The sequence below is a fragment of the Lithobates pipiens genome, unplaced genomic scaffold, assembly GCF_037356315.1.
Source record: "Lithobates pipiens isolate NorthernLeopardFrog02 unplaced genomic scaffold, aLitPip1_a1.2 Scaffold_27, whole genome shotgun sequence".
Classification (NCBI taxonomy): domain Eukaryota; kingdom Metazoa; phylum Chordata; class Amphibia; order Anura; family Ranidae; genus Lithobates; species Lithobates pipiens.
The window spans coordinates 189,468,958-189,478,249 of NW_027507788.1; positions in this window are offsets into that span (position 1 = coordinate 189,468,958).

Below are 9,292 nucleotides of genomic sequence, written 5' to 3' on the forward strand. Positions count from 1 at the left end.
CTTGAGCTGGCACCTTGGGTGTCCATCTCCCCCCCCCCAAAAGCTTTCTCATCTATTTCTGTTGTGCAGAGCATATTACACCCTTAAGAGGCTTTTTCTGTTTGGTAGAAGACGTGATGCGGCTTGCCCTAGATGTGTAAGGAATGAGGCAGATATGATACACATGTTTTGGAGATGCCCCAAGTTATACCGCTATTGGAAAGAGGTAGCGACGATGATCAATCAAGTGTTCAAGATAGAGGTAGAAATGGAACCAATGGGGTGTGTGTTGGGGTGGATTGACGGAGGTGGAGACCCCAAAGATAGTAAATTAGCGAAAATAAGATCTCTCTTTCAAGCTAGAAATTTAATAGCTCAGAAATGGCAGTCCCCAACACCCCCTACTAGTGGAGAGTGGGTACAGAACATGAACAGGGTCATTCTTAAGGAGAGGGTTGCCTATATAAGACAGGGTGGTATCAAAAAATTTGATAAGATCTGGAAGTCGTGGTATGAGAAAATGAATGAAGGGGTTTAGCTTTATAGTGGTAGAAGTGTGCTTGAGTGAATGGGGGAGTTGTTAGTTAAGAAACAGTGTAGGAATGGGCTTGAGTGAGAGGGGAAATGAGATGAATGGGGGGAATGAATGGTAGGATGTAAAAAGGCTATATATGTAATTTGTATGATATTTTGGTTTTATATGATAATGTTGTATGTAATGTTTAAATTGGGAAAGAAAATCAATAAAGAGATTAAGTAAAAAAAAAAAACTTGAAGGTTAGCAATGTTGCCTGTCTCACACATCTAACAACCATGGCCTATTGTGCCTGTATGTGCTACTTAGAACCACTGAAAAGACAAATCAGAGACCTGTGTTGCAAGACAAGGACACCACATTGATCAATAAGAGGGCCTGTCATAACACTACCCTGTTCAGGGAAATAAAACTGCCTGACATACAACCTTTTTTGTTCCTTTTTATCTTTACATCAGCAAAGAATAAAGGGAAGCCTACTTAAGGGTAATAGATTAACAGAAGCTTGATCCCTGGGTTTAAGGCATGTCCAATCTATGGCTTTACTTACGCCTGAGAGCCTACTTCAGGAGATTAACTCTTTCATGACTAAGCCTATTTTTGGAATTTGGTGTTTACAAGTTAAAATCCATATTTTTTGCTAGAAAATTACTTGGAACCCCCAAACATTATATATATATTTTTTTTAGCAGAGACTCTAGAGAATAAAACGGCGATTGTTGCAATATTTTATGTCACATGGTATTTGCGCAGCGGTGTTTTAAATGCAATTGTTTGGGAAAAGGGACACTTTCATGAATTAAAAAAAAACGAAACAGTAAAATTAGTCCAATTTTTTTTTGCATAATGTGAAAGATAATGTTATGCCGAGTAAATAGATACCAAACATGTCACACTTTATAATTGCACGCACTCGTGGATTGACGACAAATTACGGTACCTAAAAATCTCAATAGGCAAAGCTTTAATTTTTTTTTTACGGTTACCAGGTTAGTGTTGCAGAGGAGGTCTAGTGCTAGAATTATTGCTCTCACTCTGGCGATCGCGGCGATACCTCACATGTGTGATTTGAACACCGTTTACATACGCGGGCGCGACTTCCGTATGCGTTTTCTTTGCTTTGTGAGCTCGCGGGGACGGCGTGCGCTTTAAAAAAAAAAAATTTTTAGTTTTATTTTATTTATTTGAAAATTAATAAATTGTTTTAAAAAATAAATAAAAATTTGATCACTTTTATTGCTGTCACAAGGAATGTAAACATCCCTTGTGACAGTAATAGGTGGTGACAGGTACTCTTTATGGAGGGATCAGGGGTCTAAAAGACCACCCACCCCTCCTTTACACTTCAATGTATTCAGATCGCCGAAAACGGCGATTCTGAATACCGTATATATTTTTAAAACCGGTGCCATTGGCAGCCGAGTAAACGGGAAGTGACGTCATGACGTCGCTTCCGTGTTTACGATTAGGATACTGGAACAAAGCCGATTACGGCTTCGTTCCAGTTCCTCCCCGGCAGCCGGAGGCGCCGGATCTTGAATCGGTGCTCCCGATCGAGCGGGAGCACCGGTAACAGCGGCGGGAGGCGGCGGGAGGGGGGGACATCCCCTCCCACTCCTCCGGCATAACAGCCGAGCGGCTTTTAGCCGCTTCGGTTGTTATGGCTGGATAGCCAATCGCCAGCTGAACAAAACGGTACCGGGATGATGCCTGCAGGTGCGGGCATCATCCCGGTATACCCCCGGAAGCCGAGTACGCAGATCTGCGTACGCTCGGCGGGAAGGGGTTAAAGTCCCTAGCAGGAGTAGACTACTCATATTGCTAGGTCTAGTTTTGCTAGAAGGGCGAAATGAAGGCCATGCACAGAGCCGAAACCTATTTGATCGGGTATACATCTTTATACTTCATCCTTAGGCCCTAATACTCCTCTGAACAGAACTCTCCAAGTTCTTACTAAACAGGGTGAATCATTATCCCCTTCCTCCAGTGTCCCATAACCCTACAGGGCTTCAACCCTAGGAAATGGTTCCGGCATCCCTGAATGTAAGGGGTCGAGGCTTTCTGACATGTGACATCTGCAGCCAGAACTCCTGGCCACTCCATGGAAAAGAAGGCTGAAATACAAAAAGGTGATACATGTATTATTAATATCACAAATAAAAGGATCATAGATTGTGGGAACGGCACAATAGATTTAGGCAGAAAGGACAACAATGTTGTGTACCTGAGTGTGACTAGCTAAACCGATATATAAAATATGGGAAGAGACCCAAATCTGAACCTCAATGTAGACAAACAGTCCTCACAGTCTGGTTTTCTGATGTGCTGCCAAGATGTAAAAACATTAAGACACAAGCAAACCCTAAATGCTGCGTATTTCTGAAGTGCAGCTAGCTAGGTCATAACTGACATATAAATACAGAAAGGACAGGAACCCCCTTTACTGTTGTGTTTTACTGATGTACAGCAAAACAAGGCTAAAAATATAAAAAGACAGAAAGACCCAAACTTCTATGTTGCGTATTTCTGACAAACCACCAAATACAGTTATAAGATCAATATGAACACCAACTCCCATGTTGTGCATTTCTGCTACGCCACAGGGTAAAATATGGAACACAAGACAATCCTTTCTGTCATGCACTTCTGTAGTGTAGTTCAGATAGAACCAACACTGAGAAAGGCCACAAGCAACCTGCAGCATTGTGTTTTTTCTGAAGAGCAGTAAGGCAAGGCAAGGCAATATGAAACAGAAAGCACCAACAAGCTTCAATCTTGAGTATTTCTGCTGTGCAACAACATAAAAACAGACACTGAGGGAAAAAAACCGACAGCCTTTACAGCTGCAATCTTTCTGGTCTGCTGCAAAATAAGACAATAACTCCATGATGAGTATTGCTGCTGCGTAGCAAAACCTCAACCAGAAGGGACAGATAAGCTTAGGGCTTCCACACCTGTGCAACCCAACATGTGACTTTGGACTGCAAGATGCACAAGAAGTCATACGCTATGGCTTCCAATGGGTACCATTCGTGTCTGTGAGACTCCAGCAGTCCCCGATTCCTGGATCCACAGACCTCAAGATTACACAGGTCGCAGGGAAAATAGAAATTTTCACGTCGAACAAGTGAGGGGTCCCCAATGCTGCGACTCCCTGGAGGAGTGCAGCCAACAACCCCCTGCTGTGTATCCCTAAGATGCAGAAAGGTAGATCAATAAGAAACTCTGCTCACTGCTGTGCCTGATATACAAACGATAAGGCAGTTAATATAGGACATACAGGACACAAACATTCAATCTTTGTGTATGTCTGATGTGTAGCAATATACCAATACTGAGCAGAGAGGCCACCATCCTCAATGTGTCTCTCAGCTGAGCAGCAAAAACAAAATCAGAAAAAGAGAAGCAACCTTCACTGCTGTGTCCTTTCTGATATGCAGCCAATTAGGCAGTATATGCAAGACATAAAAAGGACAGACAACCTTCAATCTTGTATACGTCTGATGTGCAACAATATAACAATGCTGAATAGAGATAGCACATCCATATTGAAGTGATTTGGCCTTGCGACTCAACATGTCAAATCGCATGGCTAAAATCGGCACAACACCACTTTGTGGTGCTGCACCAATTACCAAAGGCAGTATATGTACTACCCCTGGCAGGGGTTCAATTTGTATTTCTGCTATGTAGCCCAACAAATTTGAACCATCAATTTTCACTGCTGCCCTTCTGATAAGGCAGTAATACAGGACACAAAACCCCACAGACCTTAATCCTGTATATGTCTGATGTGCAACAATAAAACACTCTGAATAGAGATAGCACATCCATATTGAAATTATTTGTCATGCCACTCAACATGTCAAATCGCATGCTTAAACTCTGCACCCATTGCCGTTAATAGCACTGTCTGAATCAGCACAACGCCACTTTGTGGTGCTGCACCGATTACCAAAGGCAGTATATCTACTACCCCTACAAATCAGGACCATCAAAATTCACTGCTGCCTTTCTGATAAGTAACCAACAAGGCAAAGCCCCACAGACAGACCTCAATCTTGTGTATGTCTGATGTGCAGCAAAATAAACGTTATGAGCAGAGATGTCACCAGACTCAATGATGTGCATTCCTGCTGTGCACAAAACCAGAAAGTACAGACCACCTTCACTGTTGTATTTTTCTGATCTGTAGCCAAACAAAGCAGTACCTTTAGGATATAAAGGACAGCAAACAAGCTTCAGTGCATTTCTGATGTACAGCAATATAGCCCTTATGAGCAGAGATGTCACAAATCTCAATGTGTATTTCTGCTGTGCCACAAAAACATCCCAGCAAGGACAAACCTTCACTACAGAGGTCTACAGGTGTGCAGCCAATGAGGAATCATGGTCTATCCCTTTATGAAATAACCAACAGGCAATATATTTCATAGGCATAGCCTGGGCTGTAGATACTAAACCTTCACCACCAGTGAAGGAACAAATCCTAAAATGGTTGGACACCCTACTATAGTAGTAGTTGTCCTACCTTACCTCCATAGACTGAGCAAAAGCTAGCCAGCACATATCCAGGTGGGGCTGATTAGCAACTAAAGTCTCAATGAGCCCAGCCCTAGAGACCAATTTAAGACAACCTCTAGAAGAGGTGGTTACCAATTTAGCCTGGGGGTAAATAGCTACTTGCAGGCATCAATCAAGCAATCATGTAGCTCTTGCATAGGTTTGCACAGAAAATCCTCAATTAAAAGGATGTAGGAAGCGATCTATGGTGAAACGCCTTTAGATCTGCCACTGAGTGGATTGTAGCTCAAACCAACAAAGAAGAAAAGATAGGGGAACCCCCCAGGAAGGATAAGAATATCCTACCAGACCCAGAGGCTTCCCAAGCTTGTGGCCCAGCTCCCAGGGGGAGACCACCAGCCCCAGGTCATTTGGGAAAAACAAACAAACAGTTTCGCTGTGTAGGGAGAAACAAACAATCAAAAACTGAGGATCAAGGGGAAGGCCTCTTTCACACGGGACGGATTAGTAATGATCCGCTCCGTGATGATCCGCTCGCTCAGCGGGGATCGCTCCGCAGTCCCCGCTGAGCCGGCGGCGGACAGGGCGGTCTCCGCACACTGTGCCGGGACCGCCCTATCAGCTCTCCGCTATGGGGAATCGGATGAGCACGGACCGTCTGTCCGTGTTCATCCGATCCGCTCTGCAGACGGATAGAAAAATAGGATTTTCCTCCGTCTGCAGAATCGGACAGTAGCGGAGGCGGACGATATCGGGTGTCTGCGGATGAATGTATGCCCGTATTTCATCCGCAAACGGATGGATGAAATACGGACATACCATCCGCATGTGTGAAAGGGGCCTAAGGGTGGGGACTTAAAACAGCTGTCGATTGATTGGGTTTCCTGTAGGAAGGAACCTCTCATCTCTCAGGTGTGCCATCCTGGAAGATGACTTGAGAAAGAAGTCCACTTGGTGACTTCAGACCGTAGCCTTACTGCAGCTGAGTGCGGGGTGTACCAAGATGGCTGCGACGGAACATCATTTGTTACAAGTTTTGACAGGTCGCCTAATCTGACAGAACACATCCTCTAAGGGTTAAACCCCTTTCACAGCTCCACCCTCTGTACAGCAGTGAGGTCACCGCTACTTTTACATAATGTCTGACTTTACTAAGACATATGGCGCACAAAGTGAATTCATATCCTCTGTAGCTATTGAGGAATATATTTAAATGAAGTTTTTTTTTTGCCTGGAGTTCAGCTACAAGGTTAAACAAAATAACACGGTCTAACCAAAAATAGATTACAAATTGGTACTTTATCGTAGAATTGTATTCTATGTGGAATCTGCGATAATAATCCAAAATAAGGTGTATTCTTTAATAGATCATCAACGGTTGCTCCGTCCAGGTTCAGCACTTGAGTGCCAAGCCAGCGTAATCCACAGAGACAGAGGGGGAAGAACATGCTGCGTGCAATCCTTCACAGAACGATTACAAAAGCTGTATCCCATCCCAGAGACTTTATTTTACCGTTGCTAGGGCTCAGCCTATAAACAGAGTCAAGCTCCAGCCTCATTTATTTTAAGTATTTGCTACAGCTGGAACTCAACCATGTTTGGGTGTCTAGCCTAAGCATGCTCTGATTTGTGAGTCTCCCACAGAGAAAAGGCTGCTCAGTGTAGTTTATAGCCTGGCTTCACATTCCACAGAAGGGGGAGACATACACGAGACAGTCCACATATGGTTAAAGAGTGCTAAAACTAGAAACAAAAAACACACCACACTTCCTCTTTACCTTGATATAGTCTGTCTGCCAATGCTCCATTTTTGGAGGCAATTAGAAGCCTAGAGACAATGTCAGGACTTTGCTGGAAGGAAGTCTACACCAGAAGGCAGGGAGCACACAGCAGTAATGCTACCTACAGAATGAGGATTTAGGAGCCAGATTATCCCAGATCTGCTCATCAAAATGATTTTACAATGAGGTGGTAAACACGCACATGCTCCATTGGGCAATGTGCATGCTTGTTCCTATAAAGTAAGAGGGGGGCGGAAGTACAGACATCCAACAACATTTCTCAGAAGGGAACATCATCAGTATTTAACCCAGTGATGGTGAACCTTGGCACTCCAGATGTTTTGGAACTACATTTCCCATGATGCTCATCCACTCTGCAGTGTAGTTGAGCATCATGGGGAAATGTAGTTCCAAAACATCTGGGGTGCCAAGGTTCGCCATCACTGATTTAACCCGATGGTCTGCTCAGGTAGTGTGCCCACGCATTTCATTCTTCATGCATTATTCACCTATTGTACATGAAAAATTAAAGAAGCATTCAGTCTGTGTTGTATATTAAAATTAGATTTAAACAATACACACCATGCAGGAAAATAAACCGACATTTCCACCAGAAACTGCCATGCTGGACTGCCAATTCAAAGAATAAAATAAAAGCTTTTTAGTGATCATCTTTGCAGGCAGCCCACCAGAGAGAATCTTTACACAGAGAAAGGTGGTTTCATAGCATCGTATGGTGTAAAAATGGCTACAAGTACCATCCCTTATACAAATGGAATACTCAGTCCAAGAGGGACTTTAAAAACGTACCACAAAGTGGGAGAGAATTTATTATTTTTATTTTATTATATTATTTATTTTTTTATATATATATATATATATATATATATATATATATATATATATATATATATAAAAATTATTATTACCAATTTAAAATTCACAATATCAACACATGAAATTGGAGTCCCAGGTTAATAGGGTCATCAATTAGCACTCAAAATCAGCATGTTTAGCAATAAAATCTCTTCCTTGGGATCCGTGCGGTTTTAGATATTCAACATATCCAAGCCGGAAAAACAGTATCTGCAAATGATCAGAGCACATACTAGCAATACATATTCCAAAACGCTCAGATAAATGGTATGGCAGATCAGCCGTTTCTGTATTGGTGACATGGTGGGGAGGGAAGGGCAGGACAGGAAAATAAAATGAAAAGGGAGGTAAAGCATAGCGCCCACCACTTTTGCCTTTTCTCATACATCCAACTAGGGACAACAGAACTTCCATATTTTTATCTGGATATTTAGGCGTTCGTTAGGAATACATCTATATATGTATTGATAGTATGTGCTCTGATGATTTTCAGAATGGATATGATGAATCAGCACAGATCCTGAGGAATCAATTTTATCATAGTAAATAGTGCTTACTACTTTTTATGTTAGCATTAAAACCATTAATTTGGAGTTCTAAGTTATTAACTCTTTTAGACCCCTTTCACACTGGGGCGTTTTTCAGGCGCTTTAGCGTGTTAAAAAAAAAAAAAAGCGCCTGTAAGAAGCCTCATCTGCAATCCCAATGTGAAAGCCCAAGTGCTTTCACACTGAGGCGCTGCGTTGGCAGGGCATCAAAAAAAAAAAGCAGCTTCTTTGCAGCACTTTTGGAGCAGTGAATACACCGCTCCTAAAGCACCCCTTCCCATTGAAATCGATGGGAAGCCCCTGAAAAAAAAAAAAAAATTGCTTTCGGCAGCGGCGCTTTTAACCCTTTATTTAGCTACTAGCCAGGGTTAAAAGCACCCCCGATAGCACTTAAACACTGGTAAAGTGCAGCTAGTTTAATCAGCACTTTACCAGTGTGAAACGGCTCTTAAAGCACTTGGGCTTTCACATTGGGATGTGCCGATAAGGCTTCTTTCACGCACTTTACAGGCCCTTTTTTTTTTACACTGAAGCACCTGAAAAACGCCCCAGTGTGAAAGAGGTCCTAAATTGGTAATGCTATTACATGTCTTCCGTATTTGACTTCTACTTTGTGGTACATTTAAAGCAGACATTTTTGGGGTGCAACTCCACTTTAAGTTGACACTTTTCACAAAGCACACCCCTGTCTGGTAGGGCAGGAGAACACATTTTTCTCTGCTGCAGTTTAATTCTTCCAGGTCTGTCCCTCCAACAATCTGACTGTACATTGAAAGAAAAAGCAGACTGATGAGCTTATCTGGCACGGTGCCTTCAGCAAAAGATCCCTTGTTTGTATAGAATCGCCCACCTGACTTCTTGTGCAGCATCTCAGTCCAAGCTCTCCTGTACAGGAGATTACATAATGCAAAAAGGCATAGCCAGTTAAAAAAAAAAAAAAAAAAAAAAAAAAAGTGCTTCATGTTAGTTTTTAAATCTGAACTCCAGGCAGACATAAACTGCTCCTATACCTGCCTTTTACTTTCATAACAAGCTGCAAAGTGCTCTAG